Below are 25,616 nucleotides of genomic sequence, written 5' to 3'. Positions count from 1 at the left end.
ATAAAAAGGAAACCTTGTACACCAATCTGTTAATATCATTCGGGGGCTAGGGGAACTTTTTCTTAAACCTAAAGGCAGTCTTCTCCCGGAAGTGAAGAAGTCGAGGTTCTTACTCATTTTTTTTTTTTGAGGTTCTTACTCTTGTCTTTGCTGTTAAATGAGGTTTGTGCCTTTAGCCATTGCATTACTTTTTTTGAGATTCATTTTTTAAGACTCTGATAATAGTGCCTGACCACAGCTTAGTTGGATTCTATGTTAATCACTTTATGCACATTGCTCATTAAATCCTCAAACCTAAAGTCAGATTCACATGTTAAAGATAAGAAAACTGAGGAACTGAGGGTTTAAAGAAATTACTCAGGTCACCTTCTAGTTAATGAAGGTGATGAGTTGGAGAGAGATGGGATATGTTTAAGAGAAGACACATTTTAAAGGTACCCAGGTGAATGGGGCAGCAGATAATCTTTAAGAACCATGATTATAATCTACATGGTATGTAGAAGACAAGAATGGAAAGGTAGGTTTGGATTAGGTTGTAGAGGGCCTTTGAATGAGGAATTTTATTTGCATCTTACTCTGTAGCCATTAGGGAATCTTTGTCATCCCAATTCCTCGCTCCGTCCTTCCTCTCTCTCTCTCTGTCTCTGTCTCTTTCTTTCTTTCTTCCCTTCCCTTCCCTTCTCTTCCCTCCCTTCCCCTCCCCTCCCCTTCCCTTCCCTTCCCTTCCCACAGTGTCTCGCTATGTAGTCCAGTCTGGCCTTGAACTCATAGCAGTCCTCCTGCCTCAGCCTCTTGAGTGCTGGAATTACAGGAATATGTCACCACACCTGGTTCTAGTTTTCAAATAGGACCTTAGAAATGTTCTCATTCAGTGTTCATTAAATCTCAGGTTATATGTATTTAAACATACACCATTATTTTACATACCACTAAGCAAGAAACAATTACCTTGTTGAAAGAGTGCCACTAGACTTATTTAAACATGGATTTCTCGTCTGTCTGGTGCATACACAAAAAGGGAAATACAAGTAAAACATATTGGTAAAGGATTCCTAAATCTTTATATCAATTCCAACTTTGAATCACTTGTTAACTTCTTGTCCATATGTTTACACAGTAACTCCTATAGGCCATGATGAGCACTGATGGTTCAGCAGTTCTTTAAGTGAATTTAGCAAGATCACAGGATTTGAGGTCTGTATACAAACTTCATTGCCAGTGTATATACAGTTGCATAAGTAGAGAATAAAATAATACTCATTATAGGGCTGGGGGTATAGCTCAGTGATAGCTCTTGCTTAGCATGAATGAGGCCTTGGGTCCAATTCCTAGCACACCGCCCCAATTAATTTCAGTTGCATAAAAATGTATAAAACCAAGATTTCCTGAGTCCCAATCTATAGCTAGACAGTGATACTGTCTTCTTATTGCATTAACAAATTTCTATAAAACATTCATTTGTTCAGTGTCCAACCAGTGAGAAATCTGTTGTGTTGGTCAACTGGGTGATAAAACTTTTCCTTAAAGGAAAGCTTTACTTTTTTGTTTCCTATGTGTTATAGTTTGTGTCTAGATGTCCCCCCAAAACCTCATGTGGTCATAGGCCATATTGGAGGTGGCCACATCTAGAGTGTGTGATTGATTCATGGTGGGGCTAGGCCCAAGGACACTAGGATTAAGGGCATGAGTGCTACCCACCCTAGTAGTCTGAATAAGATAAAAGGGGCAGAAAGGTGCCATTAAGGTCCCTTGTTTCTTTTGCTGTCTTCCACTGCCATGAACTGTTGCCCCTCTGCCATGCCAGCCTTCCTTGGAGCCAGCAGATTATGGACTGAAGCCTCTCCAAACTGTGAGCTAAATAAACCTTTTCTCTTTTAACTTTGGGTGTTGGTTTTTTTGTCTCAGCAACAAGACAAAAGTAACTAACGCACTATGATTTTGAGTTTACACTTACTAACACAAGGTAAGAAGACAGGAACATTTTAATTAAGCCAAGAGAGATTTGCTCTTAATTAGGTCTTCAGTGTTGTAGCTTTTAGAAGGTGTCTTGAGATCTCTTGCTCATGCCATATCAGCACTTTAATTTGGTACTCAGGATGAGTGTTTGGAGTCAGTGATGAACTAGCTAGCTTCCCTGTGAATACTGAAGCCCCTGGAGATCAACAGTCTTAAATTAGACTGAAGACATGTGAGATCACAATAGGAAGTCATGTGAAAAGAGTTATTTATGATAGTTCAAAAATGTAGATTCTTAAAAATGTGTTCTTTCGAATTTTCCTTATGAATATGTAGTAGGCACTTACTGACTGCTTTCCTTGAAGTCATCTTCTCCTTTCCCTTTCTCCTTAGAAGCACCTTAATTTCAGTTACACTGGCTACGTCTACCCCATGCTTCAGGTGTGGCCAGTCACATTCCCTCTTCCTGGCCTCCATGATTATTTGGATTGGACCTGTAACCTAAACAGGTGCAGTCTGAATATGTTCTAGTTGGTGTGGTGTGTGGATGTGAGATCTCTACTGTGTCATGATTTACAGCAGTTAATGTAAGAAGTGATGATCAATCTTATACCCTGACCCTGAGCTTCATAGAGGTTCATGCTATTATAGATGTGCCAGTAAGGCAAAAGGGAAAGAGAAGCAGTACCCATCCATCAAGTCTGCTATGAGGATTGAATGAGATCTTCACTACACTAAGTCCTTTGCAGTGCTGGGGATTGAACCTAGGGCCTCATGCATGCTAGGCAAGCACTCTACCACTGAGCTACATCCCCAGCCCTGGGATCTTCACTATAAAACACTTGCCTATATAAAATATAAATTCATGTTTTAAGGACTTTTCGAATTACTGATGACAAAAATAACTGAGGCAAACTTAAGAAATGGAAAATGTATTAGAATAATACTAAGAAAGCTCATAAAATTGAGGAAAGTGTTTTAGATAGCAGGACAACTCTTGTCACATTGAGCACACAATCATATGCCCCTAAAGCTCTCATTGCATCTCTTACTGCTTGTCTTGATTGGCTCTCTTTTCTTCTAAGGATAGGCAAGCTTTCTCCAGGTATGGTAGGAGAGAAGGTTGTCATTAGCCCCTGAATCTCTCATCTCTGTGACCCAAAAGGCAAGGTCCCTGCTCTTTGCACTCCAGGTTGAAAATCTTGGGGACAAACACCCCACTGGCCCATTTCATTATGGCTAGGGGATTAGAAAACTCTGGGAGGCAGCTAGGCTTGCATGTGCTTCACCTGACACTGCCATGGTGGTGCGGAGAGGTCTGAGGGCAGCCTCACCCCCATCCTCTTTGTATTACATGTACATCAGTTTCCCCTAGGGGAAAGGGAAATGGTGCTAAACAATAAAATATGGATCCACAGTTAATCAGTATTCTTTTTTCTTTTTCCTTAAGCAGATTCTTTCTTCTTACCTCTCATGGGGGTGGAGAAGGGGAAATAGAACAAAGTATGAATTTTGTTGTACATTTACTATGTAGTAAGTAAATTTTCCATTTATGTAACTTATTTCATCTCATTTAATTTTCACTACAATACTGTGATGTAGATAATATTCCTATTTTAGACAAAAACAAGCTTTAGTTAAGAAACTAGCCCATGATCATGTAAGTGATCGGGCCAAGAGCTGAATCTGGATCTGTTTTTCTCCAAATTTTATTGGGCTTTTCTGCTGTACCATGTTCTTCAAAATAAAGCAAATTAAACTTATTGGTCAACATGCAGTCCCTCTCATTCCCTGCTATGAACTGTATTTTGGATCCTCTCCATAATATTTGGAGGTAGGACTTTTTAGGGCATGAGGCTGGAACCCTCAGGATGGGATTGGCGTCCCTATAAGAAGAAAAACCAGAGAGCTTGCTTCTCCCTCTGTCTGCCTCATGAGGAAACAGTGAGAAGGCAACCACCAGTGGACCAGACACCAGATCTCATGGCTGTTTAATGCCGAGCTCCCAGTTTCCAGAGCTGTGAAAAATAAGCGCGAGCAGATTAAGCCACCCAGTCTCTTGATAATTTATTATAGCAGCCTGAGCTAACAAAATAACCCCACAGTCACTCCCCACCATCTTTCCTTCATCATGAGCCCTGATTAAAACTTTAAACCAAGGTCTTTCAGACTTATGTGGTCATTCTTGTCTCATCCTATAGTAGAGTATTTTTTTTTTTTTTTGGTACCAGGGATCGAACTTGGGACCTTGTGCTTGCAAAGCAGGAGGCGGAACCACTGAGCTAAATCCTTGGCCCCAAAAGAGTATTCTTTTAAACCAGGAGTATTTGGGGCTGGGGATTTAGCTCAGTGGTTCTGCCTGCCTCACAAGCACAAGGACCTGAGTTTGATCCCCGGTACCCCAAAAAAGAAAAAAAAAATACAGGAGTATTTGTAGTTGACCTAAAACTTGCACAGTATTTCACTTAAAATGATTAAAAGAAAAATTGGAGCACAAGTTGGATGTCCTATATTTGAGCTCCATTCACTACTTACTAAGTAGGCAATGTATTCTGTGTCTTGTTTATCCTTAAAGTGAAGCCCATTTTAGAACCTAGTTCATAGGGTTTGTTGTGAGAATTGAATGAGTTAATATATGAAGTGCTTAGAATAGTATCTAGTACACAGATCAGTTAGCTCTCGTTATTAGAAGTATTATTGCTATTCATCATTAATCAGCTCTTCTGGTTAATGTCAAAACAGGCAGACTTTGCTTAAGGAAATTTCATTTTGCTACTTGGGTTCACATCTGCAATGTATGTATTTGGTTCGCAGAGGAGCTATCTCTTCCAATCTTACTATAATCTAAGGCAGAAGTAAACACTTACAGCCCAGGGAACATAGTTCTAAGGAGAAAACAGATTCCCTGTCTGTCTGGTCCTGTATACACACATACGATTTACATTTCCCACTGTTTCCCCTCATTATGCCTACATATTGATCTTTTAAACACACGTTTAATTTTAACTTAATTTTTTAAAAAATTATTTTATTGGTACAGTTTAGGTATACAATACGTTTACATTTATCATTGGGTGCTTGTACCTGTACATGATGTATCTTGGTTCTTATTTTTTCCCCATTCCCTGTGCGCCCTTCACCCCCTCCACCCTTCCCAATTTACATAGATTTCGTTTCCATTTTTTTCTTTTCTCATAATTTTTCCTTTCCCTTCTTTCCTTTCCCCTTCCTCTCCCACCACCCCTACACCTTTGGACCTTTTCCTATTTCAGATTATCAATTATTCATTTTAATCATTTTAATCCTTATTTACACTTTCAGTTTCTCACACTAGAGAAACTATTCGGTATTTACACATGTGAAAACACACAAGTTTAAATAAATTTCCTTCTGTCAGGTTATGGGACAGAAATTAGTCTGGATTGCAGTTTCTGCCTTTGAGGTCTGAAAATAATTTGGCAAAAGGGACCAGAAGCCATGGAGAGCCTGTATGTGTTTCTTCTGAATGAAATGGAATATAGTTTCCTCAATGAAGAACCAGGGCAACATAACAATTTCAGGATTGGAAGCTGCTACAGAAAATCAGAAGAGCACTCTGTGACAAAAAGGGAAATGAGGCAAAAAGGAAAATGGAAGGTATATCACTGGCTGTGTAAGCTTGACATGTTTTGAGGTGGCCCAGTTTTAGGGCCTTTTTCTGCTCTAGCTCAGTCCAGATGTGTACCTGATTCTGGAATTGGACTGAAACTCGTAATTGATAAATCTCAAGATTTTGCCTCTGTATCAGAAGGCACATTGGAAACTACTTCTAGATGCTGTTAAATTCTTTAGTAATTGCTGGTTTGGTGATGTTTTTGTCTTTGTAATTTCACTATATATTTGCTACACTGTTAAATGACTTTCCAAATTAAATGTTTTGCAACAAATACTTTCAACCATGTGGACAAGTAATCAAAATGAAAAGCTGTGTAGCCTGTGCCTTTAAAAAACTGGCAAGATGGACTGAGAATATTTTGTAGCAATAGTAGCCTAATTCAGATACCCAAATATTGCAGAGTATATGGTTTGTGGTCTTCATTTGTTGCAGGTGTCCTTGTGGGTGAAATAGAATGTTTATTAGATTTTGCAATTAAAACAGTATTTAGGGCCAGGGATTTAGCTCAGTGGTTCCGGCGCCTGCCTTGCAAACACAAGGTCCCGAGTTCGATCCCCAGTAACAAAAAAAAACCCCCAAAAACCCAGTATTTAAATAGACTTGATGCTGTTCTTGGTTTTAGTAACTACATTCTGGCATTTGTTTCCCTTCCTACCTTTCTACCTTATTGTATGTTTAGAATTAATAAATCCCTAGCACATTCTTAGTTCTTAGTTCCCTGATGTGTCTACCTACTTCTTAGAAAAAAATAATGGGTTTCACCTTTATACTTCTTTAGAACTGTGTGTATCCTTTTATTATAGTACTTACCACGTTGTATCATAGTTTATGATCTCTGTTCAACTCCAATAGATTATTAGAACCTTGAGGAGAGGAATATTCTTATTCATCTTTGTATTTTTAGCATGCAGCACAATACACACTATATAATAGGCATTCAACAAATACTTGAGTGAATCATCTTACATGTTAAGAAATGGATGATTAGTGAGATACAACAACTTGACTAACACATCTGGGGAGTATCAGACTGGGACTAGGGCCTAGACTTTAGTTCTCCCCTTATCCTCAAGTCTTACCATTACACTACATGTTTGTTTACTTGGATGATGAGGTCCCAATGGTACAACAAAAGCCAAATGGTACAACAAAAGGTGATAAATACAAGATTGTGTGCTAGGCCCTGGTCTTGAAATTTATTTTTCTTTGAGTATTAGAGAGGCACATATAGTAATCAACTGTGAAAAATACTGAAGAAGTGGTATTTTTTAAACAACAAAACTAAATTGAGACCAACCTGACTTTTAAAAGTCACTTGTTGAAGGTGAGGCATGGTGGCACATGTCTGTAATCCCACCACTCGGGAGGCTGAGGCAGGAGGACTGCTGAGAGTTTGAGGCCAGCTTGGGTTACATAGTGAGTCAAACCTGAACTACATAGTGAGACCCTGTCTCAAAATAAATGAATGAATGAATGAATGTGTGTATGTCACTTGTTTGGGATATGGGTTCAATCAAACCTTCTGACTTACTAAATCCTTACCAAAAATGAGTCTCATGTAAGATTAACTAGGATTAGAATGCTTTTAAATATAAAAGCCCCAGACTTCAGCCAGGCACAGTGGAACATGACTATAATCTCAGCTACTTAGTAGGCTGAGACAGGTGAAACACAAATTTGAGGTCAGCCTGGGCAATTTTTTTTTTTTGTATTAAATTCTTTTATTGGTACATTGTAGGTATACAACACAATTACATTTCTCATTGGGAATTGTACCTTTACATAATGCATCTTGGTTCTTATTTTTTCCCTATTCCTAGCCCTCCCTTCATGCCCTCCACCCTTCCCTATTTACAAAGACTTTATTTCCATTTTATCCATTTCTCAGCATTTTTCCTTTCCCTTCTTTCCTTTCCCCTGCCCCTCCCACTACCCCTACCCCTTTGGACCTTTTTTTCCTATTTTACATTTTCGATTATTCATTCTAATCATTGGTACATTTTAGGTATACAATATAATGACATTCATCATTGGAAATTTGCACCTTTACATAGTCTCTCTTGGTTCTTACTTTTTTCCCTTGCCCAGCCCTCCCTTCAACCCCTCCATTCCTCCCTATTTACAAAGATTTTGTTCCTATTTTTCCATTTTCTCATATTAATCCCATTCCCTTCTATCCTTTCCCCTAGCGCTCCCACTTCCTTCCGCTTTGCCCCTTTTCTTCCTATTTCACATTATCTATTATACATTTAGTCCTTATTTACACTTTCAGTTTCTCACACCAGAGAAACTATTCGGTATTTACACATGTGGTGTCCTATTTATTTCACTTAAGAGTACTGCCTCAATGTGCATCCACTTAGCTATAAATGTCTCTAATTTCTCATTTTTTACAGCTGAGTAGTACTCCATTTTATTAAAAAACCACGTTTTCTTTATCCAGTCACCAGTTGATGGGCATTTGTGCTGTTTCCAAGTTTTAGCTATTACAAACTGTGCTGCTATGAACATGGGTGCACATATATCACTGTGGTATGATTCTTTTAATTCTTTGGGGAAGATCCCCAGCAGTGGAATAGCAGGGTCAAATGGGACTTCCAGTCCTAGTTCTTTGAGGTATCTCCATACTGATTTCCACAGTGCTTGCACCAGTCTACACTCCCACCAGCAGTGGAGCAGGGTTCCTCCTTCCCCACAGCCCCGCCAGCATTTGTTATTGGTTGATTTCATGATAGCAGCCATTCTTTCTGGAGTGAAGTGGAATCTCAGCATTGTTTTCATTTGCATCTCTCAAATGACCAGTGATGTTGAACATTTTTTTCATGTATTTATTTGCTATTTCTACTTCTTTGCCTGAGAAATGTCTGTTCATTTCAGATGCCCATTTTTCGATTGGGTCTTTAAATTTGGGAGGTCTGATCTTTTTAAGTTCTTTATAGATTCGAGATAGTAGACCTTTGTCTGAGGAAGAGCAGGTGAAGATTTTTTCCCACATTGTGGGTTGTCTCTTCACACTGCTGGTGGTTTCTCTTGCTGTGCAGAAGCCTTTTAATAAGAAGAGATCCCATTTGTTGATTGTTTGTGCTAGTTCATGGGCAACTGAGGTTTTGTTCATAAAATCTTTTCCTACACCAATGTCTTCAAGGGTTCTACCTAACCTCTGTTCCAACTGGTTCAGAGTTTCTACTTTAATATTTAGATCTTTAATCCATTTTGATTTTAGTTTAGTGCATGGTGAGAGATACAAGTCTAGTTTTAATCTTTGGCAAGTTGAAGCCCAGTTTTTCCAGCACCATTTATTAAAGAGGCTGTCTTTCCTCCAGTGAGGGTGTTTGGCTCCTTTGTTGAAGATGACATGGCTGAGTGTGTCTGGCGTTGTTTCTGCATCTTCTAATCTGTTCCACTGGTCCTCAAGTCTCTTTGCCAGTACTATGCTGTTTTTATCACAGTAGCTTTGTAGTAGAGTTGCAGATTGGGGATTGTGATACCCCCTGCAATGTCCATGGTGCCTGGAATTGCTTTTGCTATTCTGGGCCTCTTCTTGTTCCAAATGAATTTTTGGATTGTTTTCTCGGGGTCTATGAAGTATGCTGCTGGGATCTCAATTGGAATTGCATTAAATCTATATAACAGTTTTGGAAGTATGGCCATTTTCACTATATTAATCCTTCCTCCCCAGGAGCAGGGGATGTCTGTCCATTTTCTGATATCATCTTCAATCTCTCTTTTCAGAGTGCCATAGTTTTCAGAGAAGAGGTCTTTGATTTCTTTCGTTAGGATGATTCCTAGGTATTTCAGTTTTTTGGATGCTATTGTGAAAGGAATTATTTGCCCTATTTCTCTCTCAGTGAGTCTGTCATTGGTGTAGAGGAAAGCTATTGATTTTTGTGTGTTGACCTTGTAACCAGCTACTTGACTGAATTTGGTTATTAAGTCTAGAAGACTTTTGGTGGAGTTCTTGGGGTCTTCTATATAGAGTATCATGTCATCTGCAAATAATGACAATTTAACTTCTTCATTACCTATCTTTTGTTTGTTTGTTTGTTTTGGTACTGGGGATCGAACTCGGGTCCTTGCGCTTGCACAGGCGGTGAAACCACTGAGCTAAATCCCCACCCTCATTACCTATCTTTATTCCTTTTATTTCTTTCTCTTGTCCAATTGCCGTGGCTAATGTTTCCAGAACTATATTGGACAAGAGTGGTGATAGTGGACATCCTTGTCTTGTTCCTGATTTGAGTGTGAAGGATTTCAGTTTTTGGCCATTTAGTATGATATAGGCTGTTGGTTTTTCATAGATGGCTTCTATCAGTTTGAGGTAGAGACCATCTATTCCAATTTTTTGTAGGGTTTTTATCATAAATGCATGTTGGATTTTGTCAAATGCTTTTTCTGCATCTATGGAGATAATCATATGGTTTTTGTCCTTGGCTCTACTGATATAGTGTATTACATTGAGTGATTTGCATATATTGAACCATCCCTGCATCCCTGGGATGAATCCCACTTGATCAGGGTGTATGATCTTCTTGATGATCTTCTGCATTCTGTTTGCCATTATCTTATTAAGGATTTTTGCATCTATGTTCATTAGTGAGATTAGCCTATAGTTCTCTTTTTCAGTTGGGTCTTTCTCTGCTTTGGGGATCAAGGTGATGCTTGCTTCCAGGAATGAATTTGGGAGTATTGCTTCCCTTTCAATTTCATTGAAGAGTTTCAACAGTAGTGGCAGCAGTTCCTCTCTAAATGTCTTGTAGAATTCAGCAGTGAAGCCATCAGGGCCTGGGCTTTTCTTAGTTGATAAGTTTTTCATTACATTTTCAATTTCATTGGTTGATATTGGGTTGTTCAGAATTTTTAGGTCTTCTTCATTCAACTCTGGTAATTCATATGTATCTAGGAATCTGTCCATTTCTTCCGTGTTGTCCATCTTATTGGCATATAGGTTCTGGAAGTAAGTATTGATGATCCTCTGGATTTCTGCTGGGTCTGTTGTCATTTCACCCTTTTCATTCCTAATTGCATGGATTTGGGCCTTTTCTTTCCTTTTTCTGACAAGGTTGGCTAAAGGTTTGTCAATTTTGTTGATTCTTTCGAAGAACCAACTCTTGGCTTCATTGATTTTTTTGTATCGTTCTCTTAGTGTCCACTGCCTTGATTTCTCCTCTGATCTTTATAATTTCCTCCCTTGTATGAGCTTTGGGGTTGTCCTGGTCTTCTTTTTCTAGAAGCTTGAGGTTCAGCATCAGGTTGTTTAATTGGGCTCATTCTGTTTTCCTAATGTGCATATTGACTGCTATGAATTTCCCTCGTAAGACTGCTTTCATTGTGTCCCATAGATTCCGATATGTTGTATTGTCATTGTCATTTAATGGAAGGAACTGTCTGATTTCTTCTTTAATTTCCTCTGTGACCCATTGGTTATTCAGAAGTGTGTTGTTCAATTTCCACATGTTTATGAAATTTTTTGAGTTTCTTTTGCTGTGGATCTGCAATTTCATCGCACTATGGTCTGATAATATATAGGGGATAACTTCAATTCCTTTGCACTTACTTAAACATGTTCTATGTGTGAGTATGTGGTCTATTTTTGAGAATGACCCATGTGCAGCTGAGAAGAATGTGTATTCTGATATTGTGGGGTGGAAGACTCTGGAAACATCTGTTAAGTTCATTTGTTCAAGAGTTCAATTGAGTTCTAGTATTTCATGACTTATTTTTAGTCTAGTTGATCTATCTATTTGTGACAGTGGGGTGTTGAGGTCTCCCACTGCAATTGTATTAGTGCATATATGACTTTTCATGTCCATTAGTATTTGTTTTATATAGTTGGGTGCACTAGTGTTTGGTGCATAGATATTTATGATTGTCATCTCTTCCTCTTGGATTCTTCCCTTTACAAGGATGTAGTGTCCTTCTTCATCTCTCTTAATCAGTGTTGGTTTGAAATCTACTTGATCTGCCAAGAGGATAGCTACTGCTGCTTTTTTTTGGGTTCCTGTCACATGGAGTATTGTTTTCCACCCTTTAACTTTCAGTCTATGAGTTTCCTTTTGAATGAAGTGTGTTTCTTGTATGCAGCATATTGTTGGATTTTGCTTCTTGACCCATTCTGCCAGTCTATTTCTTTTGATTGGTGAATTGAGACCATTAACGTTGATGGTTATAACTGAAACATATTGACTTGTCATTGCCATGACTTTTTCTTTTTGTTGCGTTCTCCCCCTTTATATTTCATTTCTTGTCATGCCAGATGGGTTCATTCTGCTTTGCTTCCTGGGGTTGTGATCCTCAATGTCTGTTCCTAGGATATTGTGTAAAATTCTTTGGAGTGCTGGTTTGGTATTCACGAAGTTCCTAAGGTGCTCTTTGTCATGAAAGTATCTTATTTCTCCATCCATTTTGAAAGATAGTTTTGCAGGGTACATCAATCTGGGTTGGAGGCTGTTTTCGTTTGGGGCTTGGAATATGTCACTCCAAGCTCTTCTTGCCTTGATGGTTTGGGTTGAGAAGTCTGCTGTGATTCTGATGAGCTTTCCTTTGTATGTAATTTGTTTCTTTTCTCTGACTGCTTGGAGAACTTTGTTCTTCTGTTGTGTTTCTGGAATCTTAACAATTATATGCCTATATGTCGATTTTTTTTGATCAAGGCTATTTGGAGTCCCATATGCCTCACTTATCTGTATGTCAAGCTCTTTTCCCCTGCTTGGGAAGTTTTCTGCCATTATTTCTGTGAAGACATTTTTTATGTCATCTGCACTCTCTCCTGTTTCTTCATTGAGCCCAATCAGTCTTATGTTATTCTCCTTTGCATCATCTAGCAGCTGCTGGATTGATTTCTCATGTTCCCTTATAATTTTGAAGCAATTTTTCTTTTCCTGGTCACTAATTGCAATCTTATCTTCTACATCTGAAATTCTGTCCTCACACTGGCTCATTCTGCTGTGTAGACTTTCAATGGAGTTTCTCATGTCCTGGAAATCTATTTGCATCTGTTTTATGGATTCCATTTGTTTCTTATGTTGGGATTTCATCATGTTCCTGAGCTCCTCTCTAGATTTATTAATCATGTCTTGCACTAGGGGCACAATTTCTCCTATTGTCTGAGAAATTATTTCTGATTTCATTTTTTCCAGATCTCCTTTTGTTGCCAGTTCAGTGGGTCCAGGTGGTTGAGTATCAGAGTGTTCCATCTCATTTCCCTTTGGGGTTGCTGTAGGTGATCTGGAAGTCTGGTTTTGAGACTTATTTACGTGTTTTCTCATTTCGACTGGGGCAGTGGGCCGTTAGCGCCTGCACGGATTACCTCCTCTGAGCTGTGTGAAGTGGGACAAGGGCCGGGAGCAGCGGTAGGGATGGTGACCCTAAACCCCTTTCCTGTGGGCTGGGAGCAGCCGGAGGGATGGTGGCCGGGAAACCCCTTCCTCTGGACCAGGAGCAGTGGGACGATGGCTCAGAAGCCCCTCCCTCTGGGCCGGGAGCGGTGGGAGGGATGGTGGCCTGGAAGCCCCTTCCTCTGGGCCAGGAGCAGCAGGACAGAAGGTGGCCCAAAAGCCCTTTCCTCTGGGCTGGGAGCAGCGGGAGGGATGGTGACTAGAAAGCCCCTTCCTCTGGACCAGGAGCAGTGGGACAACGGCTCAAAAGCCCCTACCTCTGGGCTGGGAACAGCAGGACTCAGTACCTTGGTCTGGTGGTCTGGTGTCCTCTGCGTCTTTGTAGTGTGGAACCAGGTGGCTGCCTGTCCTCCGCGGGACTCAGGACCTCGGTAGGGCATGCACAGACCTTCCTGTGTGCAGCGGGCTGATTCGGCGCGACTCCAGCCTGGGCAATTCAGCAAGACCTCTTTTCAAAATAAAAATGAAAAGGAGGGAGGAAAAGTGGAAGTTTTGGAGATGTGCCTCAGTAGTAGAGAGCTTATCTAACATGAATGCGTCTCTGGGTTCAATCTTCACATTGAACAAAACAAAACAAAACAGAAAAAGAAGTCTCAAGTTTCTAGGATAGAACCTCTTCCCTTAACCAAACTAGTTCCTTCACCATGCCTTTGTCAATACTAGCTGTGCATCAGGTACTGAGCAAGGCTGGAACAACCAAAAAGGATAAAAAGAACCTGGAGTCAGAGGAGCTATTTAAGTCAGCATCTTTCCCCAAATTGAACAGCTACCCATTGAAGTAAATTTGGTCCTAGGGGTTTATATAGATCATCTAACTACAAAGGACCTGGGAATGAAGAAGGTTTGGCCAATAATGATTGCATTAGCTATAGGTACAATTTTAAGCAATTTGAACATATTAAATATTTGCCTGTGGGATATCTGGGACGTTTTTCTTGTTCTAGGCCCCTTCAGTATATTTGAATTTTTTTTCCTCTATTTAAAATCTTTGGCTTTTTTTTTGTTTTGTGATTTGTGCATTGGTTGATTAGAAAGAATCATAATCACCTGGCAGCTTTAGAGCTGGCTCTTTATATAATGTAGCAAAGAAAGGTTATTTGCCCCATAACTGTTCAATTATTATTTTAAATAAATATTCAGTATTAATAGTCTCTCCCTTTCTCTTTGGCTTCTGTGGTAGAAGGATTCTTGTTTACTGAGTCCTCTCCTAGGACTCTTTTGTCTACTAGACTGAAAATTTAAAAATCAAAAAGGCCCACTAGATCTTCATAATAACAAATTGGAACTAAGAGGAAACGAAAAAAATGGAAACAAAGTCTTTGTAAATAGGGAGGGCTGGAGAGGTTGAAGGAAGGGTAGGGGAAGGGGGAAAATAAGAACCAAGAGAGTATGTAAAGGTGCGTATCTCCAGTGATGAATGTCATTATGTTGTACACCTAAAATGTACCAATAAAAGGATATACAAAAAAAAATTGGGAAAAGAAACTAAGAGGAAAAGGGTAGACTACAGATTTAAACTGATATTTGAAGGTTGGGATTGGGGTAGGCTTGTGACTTGAGACATTTGAACAACTATAGTGTATGAGAGAACTGGTGAGAAGATAAAAGTGTGAGTTACGAATTTGATTCTTACCCATTGAGAAATGCAAGTTAAAACTGCATTGTTTCGTTTTTAAAAATTTTCATTGCTGAACTGTCTGCCTAGGATCGAGCCACTTAGATTGCTGACATTTATTCGTGTTACATATACCTTATCTCTTTACTTTAACTGGCCTTTTGGCCCTTTCCTTTCGTCACAGATTTTTCTTCTTTAGGCAAATAGCAGACCAATAAGGAATTCTTAAGGTGTTTTTTTTTTTTTTGCTACTGGGGATTGAACTCCGGTCCTTGTGCTTGTGTAGCAGGCGGCAAAACTACTGAGCTAAATTCCCAGCCCTCTTAAGTTCTTTTTAAGAGCTTTTCCTGAAAGAAAAGTAGTCTGGTCCCGTGGACCTTGCACTTGCCAGGCAGGCACAGTGCCACTGAGCTATGTCCCCGGCCCAAAAAGTACATTTTTGTTTTTGTTTTTTCCAGTTTTATTTTGTTTAAGAGAGGTAGAGAAGGAACAGCATCAGCCTTAGGTGTTCACTATCAAACCAGAGGACACTGGTCAAATTTATAAGAAACATTGTTATTTCTTCCTATATCATTGACTAAGATTTGAATCTCTTGTTTCACTGCCTTTGTTGTTGCAGCTGCAATCCACATCTGTTCCTGGGGTTATAGAAACCCCTAATCTCTCAGAGCACCTCTCTTGACTATCCCTGACTGGTCTAAGGTAGGAATAGAGAGAAGCTAATGTGAAAGCACTTTGTAAACCACAAAGGATGGTATTTTGAACAAAGCCTGGTACACAGCTAACATTCAGTAAAGCATATTGGATTTGGAGGAAAAAACAGATACCTTCTAGTCTTATTAGAGATCTTTTTACCTCCCACCTTCATCAGCTTTGGTCAGACTTGTGGGGCTACATTAGAGCACCCTGCAACATAGATTAATATGATGCTGGTTATAATTTATATTGTTTAATTCCAGTCCTTAAAGTAGCACTATAAAATAGTGTGATCTTCATTTTAAGTTTAAAGTAACCCAAGTTTTACAGGGCTTATGTCACTTGCCCAAGTGTCACTCTTGTAAATAAGAAACAGAACTGGGGTGGGAATGCAAGTCTGTCTAGCTTCAAATACTTTTTTCCTACCTTTCTGGCAAAAGCAGCTGTCATGCTATATTTAGGAAGTCTCATGAATCCTTCAAGTGACTTTACTAATGGTCATATGACAAGTTGTCTCTCCTAAGAATTGTTGTTTCAAGTTCTTGGTTCATTCAGTAAACTCGTGCTCAGACGCAGCTATGTGTGTAAGCTGCAGAAGGTGAACACCAAAGAAACAAATAATAATTTCCTCTTTGTGGAGCTGCCAGTGTAATACGTGGTCATAAATATAAGTGGTGCTGGGCAGAATGATATTAAAGAATGATGAAAGGTTGTCCTGGAGAAAGGATCGAATGATGAAGGATCAGACTGTCATTTAGGAGAGGCAGAGCCACATTTGTCAAGACCTGATACCTCTAACTACCACAGTACGTTCCGTTTTCACACAATACATTCAGTCTTCACAATAGCCATATGGTATTCTGCTTATTCAGATGAGCAATCTACCCAGTGGTTCACAACAAGTAACCAATAGATATGATTCTCAAACTCAGAGGTACTGTATCTGGCTCCAAGTCCTTGCCCTTTTCATTATATTACTGTTAATAGTCTAAGTACAGGTTATTTTTCTAATATTTCAAAAAATAATACATTGCAGGAAAAATTCCTTTGTAATAACAAGGTTTGTGGGGTTTTTCTTTGTTTTTTGGTACTGGGGATCAAACTCAGGATGTTGCACTTTCGAGGCAGGTGGCAGAACCACTGAGCTAAATCCCCAGCCCAAGTGTTTGTATTTTATGGCACTCAGTACACTGTATCTACCAGATTCTCTGGTTCTAGCTGCATCGTAAGTCCTAATCCACTTACTCAGTGGGTAGTCTAGCTGCTGCTGATTTTCTGTACTCTTTAGTACTGCTGGGTGAGTGCTTGGCCCTGGTGCAGTTTCTATTTTGCCTGCTCTAAAAAGAGCTCCAGCAGCAGTCCAAATCCCTAAGCCCCATCTGACCAGATCCTGGTTTCTCCCATCGCTTCCAGGTTCAAATGGCAGGTGTGTTCATCTCCAATGACTATCTAGACAGGCTGGATAATATAGCCTGTAAGTGGAGGTGAGGGTCATGGGGACAGTTAATGCCTCTGGCCAGTGTAATTGGGAGCTGGAGCCAGCAGATAAATTGCTCCCTGTCTTCTTTTCTCCTCCCTCTTACCCCCATACACACACACACACACACACACACACACACACACACGCACGCACCCACAGGCGCACACTATTCTGAAACAGTAGTTCTTTACAGCACATCCTGAAACATTGTGAATGATCAAGCAGTTGTCTGTATTTTCACATTAACTGTAACCAGTTTGTTAATGATGCCCTTGTGTTTGCTGCCCGCTTCACCTTGCCTCTCTGATCTTTTTCCCTTTCTTTCCTTTGAGATTACAGCATCTGGTAGAGAAGTAAACTATGCCCCAGGCTCTGTTTCTAGGGAACCTGAGGCAGGTAGTAGTCACTGAAAAGTAGTATTTTTCTCATGAAAGAGCCTTGCCCTGTTTACTGTTTTGCATCATTATTGTTTACTTAATAGCATATTAATAGGTGATTTTGAATAACTTTTGTGTCACATTGTTCTAAGTCCTTATAATTATGTGCACCAAAACCTTGTGAGATAAAATAAACCATGGCATTAATTTCACCTTAGCATATATAGATCAATTGTATTTGTTTCATTTTTGTAGAGGAAATTGTTTTGGTTAAAGTAGTATATGTTCATTATAAATCAAAAAATGCTGAGAAATTCAAAGAAAGTAAAATCTCACATCAGAGCCTATCAGTAGGGACTAACCATTAGGTGAGCAACATCCCAACCAGCAGCAGTCTGAACTTCAACTTTTTTCAACATCTCTATAGTAAGCTGTTCTCAGTTGATGTGTGTGTGTGTCCATCCGTCCAGTACCTGGGATTAAACCTGAGGCTTTCACACTGAGCAACATGCCCAGCCTATTTTTATTTTTTATTTTTTTTTATTTATTTATTTATTTGGTGCCGGGGATCAAACTCTGGTCCTTGCGCTTGCAAGGCAGGCAGCGGAACCACTGAGCTAAATTCCCGGCCCTTAGTTTTCATTTTGAGACAGACTCTCACCAAGTTGCCCAGTCTGTGCTCAAACTTGCATTCCTCCTGTCTCAACCTCCAGAGTGCTGGGATTACAGGTGTGTGCCACATATTTGATAAGTACTGAAATAGAATATACACAAAGTGAAGAAATTAATTTATCCTGATACCGTACTGAAAAAGAAGGGGTAAGGATTGTTAAAAACCTTCTATGGCCTTTATGATGAAAATAATTAGAGTGCGGGTAATGAGTAAAACATAGTTGAGGAGACAATAATATGAGCCACATCATGATGTCCCACTACTGGCTCTCTTAGTATATTTTGTGTTTCTGTAACATAATACCACAGATTGAGTAATTTTTATTTTATTTATTTATTTATTGTGAGACAGAGTTCCATTGTGTAGTTCACCCTGGTCTTGAACTCACTATGCAGCCCAGGCTGGCCTCAAACTCACAGTGATCCTCCTGCCTCAGCCTCCCAAGTGCTGGGATTAAAGGCTTGCTCCACCACACCCACCTAATTTTTAAAGAAAATAAATTTGTTTTTTATAATTCTGAAGACTGGGGAAGTCCAAGGTTAAACAGTTGCATCTGAAGAAGGCCTTCTTGCTGTGTCATAACATGACAGAAGGCATCACAGGGTGAGAAGGGAAGGTGGGAGGTGGTCTTGGAAACTCAGGTCTCTTATAAAACCACCAATCACATTATGAGGGCCCACCTCCATGACTTCATCACCTTCCAAAAGTCTGCACTTCCAGATACCATAAACGTGAATTTGGAGTAAATTTCCAACAGATGAACTCTGGCAGACATAGTCAATATAACAGTAAACATTTACAATGTTTTCTTTTTAAAATACTGAAATAACTGTTCTCATAAAAGCTTGTTTCTGTAGTTTTGCTATTATATATAGTATGTTTCTCCCCCTGAAAATTTGTATTCAGATAATACTATGTGTCAAATGCACCTGTTTTGCAGATGAAAGGCTCTAAGCCAAAACAAAACTAAGAGCAAGATGATATGCCCTGATGTGGCTCCTCTAATGAAGACGAGTGAGAATAGGAAATGTAACAGAGATGCAAGTTTCACAACCTAGAATTTAGTAGTGGGACATCATGATGTGGCTCATATTATTGTCTCAACTATGTTTTACTCATTACCCGCACTCTAATTATTTTCATCATAAAGGCCATAGAAGGTTTTTAACAATCCTTACCCCTTCTTTTTCAGTACAGTATCAGGATAAATTAACTTGCTCACTTTGTGTGTATTCTATTTCAGTACTTATCAAATATGTTAGCAATTTTATCTCCAGCACTAGTCTGAGATTTCCACATCAGTTAGAACTCTGTATGGTTTGTTTTGTATATCTAAGAGCTAATGTTTATGTTACAGTATTTGTGTGCCAACTCTGTATAAGCACTGTTTTAGAAATTTGGTAACTGTTTGAACTTAATTGAGTTTGTGTTAGGAGTTGTATTAAAGCTCTGTATCACATTATAGTTTATAAGACATTTGCATATTTATTGTCTCATTTGATCTTGAAATCAATTCTGAGAGCTGCAAATGAGAAAATCAAAGCACAGAGAAACTGTACCTGGTTCAGAGTCAAGGCAGTTAATGGCTGAATATCCAGACTAAAATTTAACTAAATTATGATGTTTAGATAGTGAGGAATGGAATTGTGGAGGACTTGTCATTTTTGGCTGAGGAATTTGCGCCTGTGTATTGAAAAAGGAGAAAGGAAAATGTTTTTTGATGAGTTATTTTTGGATCAGGGTCTAGTCCTCATCCTTAATCTGGATAATAGTAGCATTCTTTAGGGGAGTGAGAAGAACCTTGTTTAGTCATTAGTTTGCTTGCCTCACCCAGATTCCACTTCTACCTCCCAGAATTTCCCTCTTTCCACCAGGCTCTGCAGCAACAATCAATCCTCATCAGTGGCTGTACTTCTCTTGGGGATCAAGTAATACCTTTCCCTTGCCTTTCTCCTTAGGGCTTTGGATAGAAGTCCTCTAATTGCTGTTAACTAAAGAACTGGAGGCCAGCCCCTGCATACCAGGAATGCCAGTGGCTTTGTTAGCTGAGTCAGGCACTGCATTCACACTGCCCTCTAAATCCCAGAGCAGGTTAAAGAAATCTAATTAGCATTTAGTATGCCAAGGTTCCTTCGGAATTTCCGATAAAGAAAAGGTCAGTGCAAAAGGAGAAGGAACAGTGATAGACTTCATTTTCATTGTGGGCACTTTCTGAAGTATTCTGGGAACCAGGTGAGCTGGGTTCTAATCTCTGTTCTATCTGTGGCTCTTTAACCACCAGTGAGTTCCTCTACTTCTCTTACTGTTTCTTTTTTTCTTGTCTGTATCTAGTCCTTTGCTATACTCCTCTTTCAAAGACATATTTGTTTTGTAAGAGTGGAAGAAACTTCAGATCATCAAGGCACTATCACCTCAGAAGCTTTTCCCAAAAATCACATGTCCAAGTCTCATTCTGTATCTACTGAACCACAAGATATAGTATACATATGTAAATATGTATAGTTTCGAAAGGATTTTTCAGGAAAATGTGACAAACCCTCTGGTTATGCTCTTCAAAGAACTTAATCACATATAGCAAATTTGATGAAGCCTAGTGTATTATTTGCTGCACATATAGTAATTGCTTAGTAATATGCTTGGAGGGGTCTTTTTCTGAGAAGCAAGGACCTAGAGGTGAAATTCCAGTTGGGAAAAGCCCATTATAACCATCAAAAACAATAATCATTTTGCAAGTGGGATTTGAGAGCTATTAGTGAGTGGTAGAGTCAATGGTAACGAGTTGTTACAAGCATTTAAAAAATGAACTAGAGTAAAAAGTAGTGCAAGGTGTATCCAGTAAGGGTACCTCATAAAACTTTTTAATTCAGTATATTTATAGGTACTGTGCTGCCATTTAAAAAGCATTTCTGGTTGGATTGTGATCAGAAGCTATTGATTTAGATAGGGATCACTATTGGAGTGATGAGGTTTATAGGGAGAAGGTAATATCGAGAAGCAACGTGGAAAATACACTAGGGAATGTAGGTTTTATTCCTTTTCTGTTCATTTTCTATGCTGGGTATCAAACCCAGGTCCTCATGCTTGCTAGGGAAATATTGTTGCATTGAGCTACTTCCCAGGCTAGGTTCTGTTCTTCACTCAAGCTTTTGAGTAATCACATTTCTCCTGAACCTTATATTCTTCTTTTTCATTGCTCTGAGCGCATCTGCCCTCACTGTATTTCCACATTGGCATAGCAAGACTTAACCCAAAGGAACTTTCTCTAACATCTACCTGATTCTGGTATCAGTGGGTGCTTATGTTATATGGTTGAAAACCTTTACTTCACATCTCCAACTACTTTCTCTGGGCTTCTTTACCTACTGCTCCATTGAAACCTGTTTATAGTTTGTTTTTTTTAAACAACCGTTTCTATTATTCTTCTACTAGGTTATGAGCTCCTGGAGAACAGACACCTTTATTCACCTATGTATTCTCAGTGCTTAACAGTTCCTGGTATGTGATGGTGCTTCATAAATGTTGGAGTAAATAAGTACTTTTAAAAGAAGTGTGTAATGGATGATTCAGTAAACCACTTGTTGAGCATTTAGTGTATATACAAATATGTGTTAAAAAGTAGTATCTTCTCAAGATTGGAGATTAAGAAATTAAAGCGCAAGAAAGTAACATTGCTGACACAGCCATTTGTGTTAGTGTCTAGCTGTGTGGTTGCTTATGTAGCTAATGTGTTAGTTCCCGTTTCTGTGTTTGAATATTAGTCATCAGAACAGACAGGAAGCATGTCTTTCCATCCTGATTAATTTTCTCAGGAATTTTTTAAAGACAGTTCTCACTATTCAGTTTAGGGTGACCTTGAACTCACTCTATTGCCCAGGCTAGCCTCAAATTCATGGTGATCCTCCTCCTGCCTCAGCCTCCCAAGTGCTAGGACTACAGAAGTACACCACCATGCCTAGCAGCAAATCTTTTGTCTAATAAAGTGATCTAGCAGTTCTAAGGAAGATTAATCTGAGGAGGCAGAAGTGTTTTCCAGTACCTTCTAAAAGTGGCTTGTCAAGTAAATGTTACCAGGTCTTTGAGTTGCTCGCCTCTCCTTCTGGAGTTAGATGCCAGGTTCTCCTCCCCGCCCCCCAAAAAAAAAAAAAGAATTGAACAAAATGAGCAAAAAGCAGTGGCAATGTTTATTTGAAAAAGTAAAAGTGAAGAGTGAGAGAGAGACTGGCTCTGCAGAATGAGCTTGGGCTGAAGTAAAAGAGGAAAAAGGAAGAGAAAAGAACACCCTAAAGGAAGCAGGGCGGGGTGTCCTGAGGAAAGCCAGGATAGCAAGCTCTTCTTGGCATCTGTGTCCTTTTATAGTGTCCAAATCTTGAAACCCGCGAGAACTTGTACTTACAGGTCCTGAGAGGCTGTGCTGGGATCTCATGCCTCACGCTGACCTTTGGTCTAGGCCATCCTATTGAAAACCTGCTCTTAATGCTCATGAGAAGCCCATATGCAAGGCTCTGGAAACTGTTCTCCGCAAGTGTTCCGAGGTCTTGTAATTAACACATCATGTCAATTTCCCCAGCCAGTTTTGCCGTGCTTTAATATTCTATCTCAAAAAGGAGCCTCATTCTTCTTATATCAGTTAAGAAGTTATTTAAATTTTCCCATTATGATAATAGACATCAATTTTTACTTGCAGTGATAGCAATTATTGCTTTATATATACTTTGTGGCTTTATTATTAAGTGCATATGCTTTTAGAAGTATATATCTGCCTGGACTTTGAACCTTCTACAGTATCTTTGTAAAGTGATCCTCTTTACCCTTTTAGCCTTAATGTGTTCTTTGCTTGAAAGTCAAATAGCTATAGCAGCACTCTTTTGAGTAGTATGTATACCTCATGTAATTGTTTTCCATTCTTTGAATTTTAACCTGCCTGTGCTGTTGTATTTTAGGTTTATATATATATATTTTTTGGTACTGGGGATCGAACTCAGGACCTTGAGCTTGCCAGGCAGGCGCTGTGGTGCTGAGCCACATCCCTGGCCCAGGTTTAATTTTTTTTTTAAAGTATGTTGGAGGATTATGTTTTTAGTCTGACAGTTGGAGTCTTTTTAACTTGGAACTTTGACTAATCTATATTTATCTTGGTTAATCCAGTGGAGTAATCTTTGTCTTTTAACTAGCAAGTTTAACTGATTTACATTTATTGTGGTTATGGAAATGTTGAGAGTTATTTCAACCATCTAGTATTTATATCTTCTGTCATTATGAATTTTCTGTTCTTTTTTTTTTTCCCATATCTTTTGGACTGAATGTTTTATTTTCTTTTCTCTTATTTTATTTTTATCCTTCTATATTTGGAAACCACATCTGCCTTCTTTGTTAGACATTATCCTGTATATTTTATTATTCATACTTGGTGTGATTTGAATATGCCCTGCTAAAGTCCATATTTTGGAGACTTAATCCCAATTGTAACAATATTGGGAGGTGGGGCTTGAAGAGGTGATTAAATCATTTAAACCATGAAGGTTATCTCCTTTGACCTTCTACCATGGGATTCTCAGCCTTAGATTCACCAACCTCCAGAAGTGTAAACAATAAACCTCATGTTCTGTTCTGTTTTGTTTGTTTTATTATGGCAGTACTGGGAGTTGAACCCAAAGGGTTCACACTGAGGTACATCTCTAGCCCTTTTTAAAATTTTGTATTTTGAGGCAGGGTCTTGCTAAATTTCTCAGGGTGAGCTCCAACTTGCTATCCTTTTGCCTGAGCCTACCAGAATCTTAGGAATACAGGCATGTGCCAGCATGCCCAGCAAATCTCGGTTCTTCATTAATTAGCTAGTCTCAAATATTCTGTTATAGCAGCACAAAATACACTAAGACAATACTTATTTAAAAATTTAAATGGAATTAAAAATACATGCACATGATTTAAACATCAGATATTTGAGAAATCTCCTTTTGAGGGCCAGGGATTTAGCTCAGTGGTTCCAGCGCCTGCCTCGAAAGTGCAAGGTCCCGAGTTCAATCCTCGTACCAAAAATAAATAAATAAAAAGAGAAATCTCCTCTTGATCCCTCTCCCTCTGTCTGATTAGTTCCAATCACTCAGTGTACCTATCTCTATAATCTATAAGCCTACATATTCTAATACAGATTATACATAGAAATACATAAATATATATATTCTGTTTAACTCATTTTTAAACAAATGTTAGCATAAAGCACAACTTTCTCTGTACTTCTTTTCTTCACTTTAGTATATCCTGTTATTAACATATTGATATATGAAGATTTTTTTCTTCCCTGTTCCTTTCTTTTAAATAGCTGTGTGATGGTACATCAATTAGTGTCCCTCTCTCCCTTCTTCTCCTTACCCCTCCCCTTCTCTTTCCCTCTCACTTCTCTCCCACTTCTCTTTCTCTGGTCCTCTCTCTCCTGCCTTCTTGCCCCACTTCTATTTATTTTTAAAGAAATGGGGTCTTGATATGTTCCCCAGAAACAGTTCTGCCTCAGCCTTCTGAGGAACTGGGACTGAACACACATGCCACCAGGCCCAGCTTATGTATCTTTATTGATAGACATTTACATTGTTTTCAGTCTTACTGTTTAAAAAACTTGCAAAATGTACATATGTCACTGTATATTTGTATTAGTTTATCTCTAGGATAAACCTCTGTTTTGTGCCATGATAACAATATGTGAGACAGGGTAATTTATAAAGAACAGATTTTCCAAGGATATTTATACTCTTGATAGGTTATATGTAATTTTTCTATCTTGCCCTTCAAAGGGACTAAGATTCCTGCTAGCAACAGAATGCCTGTTTACTCATGTCTTTCCAAGATAATTGTCAAATATTGGGATTTTTACCAGTCCAAAAAGAAAAAATTATATTTGAATACTTTTAATCTGTACTCCTTTTGTAAGCCAGCATTGATTATCTTTTCATATGTTTAAATATTTGTTTACATTCTTTCTTCTGGATTTGAGGAGCTCTATATGTAAGAGATTATCCTTTTGTAATAGGAATTATGAATTTTAATGAAATATTTATGGCTTCTGATGCAGGTTATCATTAGTTTCCGTACTTTGCCAAGGAATGTGTGTGTGTGGGTGTTTGTGTGTGTGTGTATCTGTATGTTTACCATGTAGGATTTTTAGATTTTGTTGTAGTTACTGTAATGATCTTTTTAATAGCTTCAAGACATCAAGTAATAGACTTTCCCACTCAAAGCTTATAAAAGAAATGTGCTACATTTTATTGTGTTATTTTTATAGATTCATTTAAAATTTAAATTTGTTACCAATTTGGAGTTTACCATGATTTATGCTTAGAGGTTCAGATTAGTAGAGATTAAACCTTGTTTGTCTTGTCTTTTAAATCTCAAATGCTATCTCAGATTTTTTACATATGAATTTGAGATCTCCCCTCTATACAAATGTTTGATGAACTTTCATGGATATACTGTTAAATTCCATTGGTTAGTCTGACTGTGTATATGGCAGTACCCTTTATTATAATTCCCTTAGAGAAAATAGAACCTTTTATTAGCACATGTACTATGTTTCAATTTGGCCTAAAGTTGTATCTTTATTCTCGTATATTAGTTTCCTGCAGTTGCTGTAATAAATTACCATGAATTTGTTGACTTGTGACAAGGGAAATGCATTCTCCCACAGTCCTGGAAGACCTAAAGTCCAAAATCAAGCCCTTATAGGGCTGAGCTCCCTCTAAAGGCTCTAGGGGAGAATATATTGCAGCTCCTAGCTTCTAG

General features: G+C 38.8%; 1 protein-coding gene across 1 annotated transcript in view; it reads left to right on the top strand.

Moving 5' to 3' along the window:
• Gab2 (GRB2 associated binding protein 2) overlaps positions 1-25,616 on the top strand; it is a 194,847-nt gene that overhangs the window by 37,121 nt on the left and 132,110 nt on the right. The gene's annotated exons all lie outside the window — the stretch shown is intronic.

The sequence above is a fragment of the Heterocephalus glaber genome, unplaced genomic scaffold (assembly GCF_053883595.1).
Source record: "Heterocephalus glaber isolate CG9 unplaced genomic scaffold, H.glaber_assembly_v1.0 deba00001428, whole genome shotgun sequence".
Classification (NCBI taxonomy): Eukaryota; Metazoa; Chordata; class Mammalia; order Rodentia; family Bathyergidae; genus Heterocephalus; species Heterocephalus glaber.
Note: the sequence above shows the minus strand (reverse complement) of the source record. Positions and strands in the feature narration are given on the sequence as shown.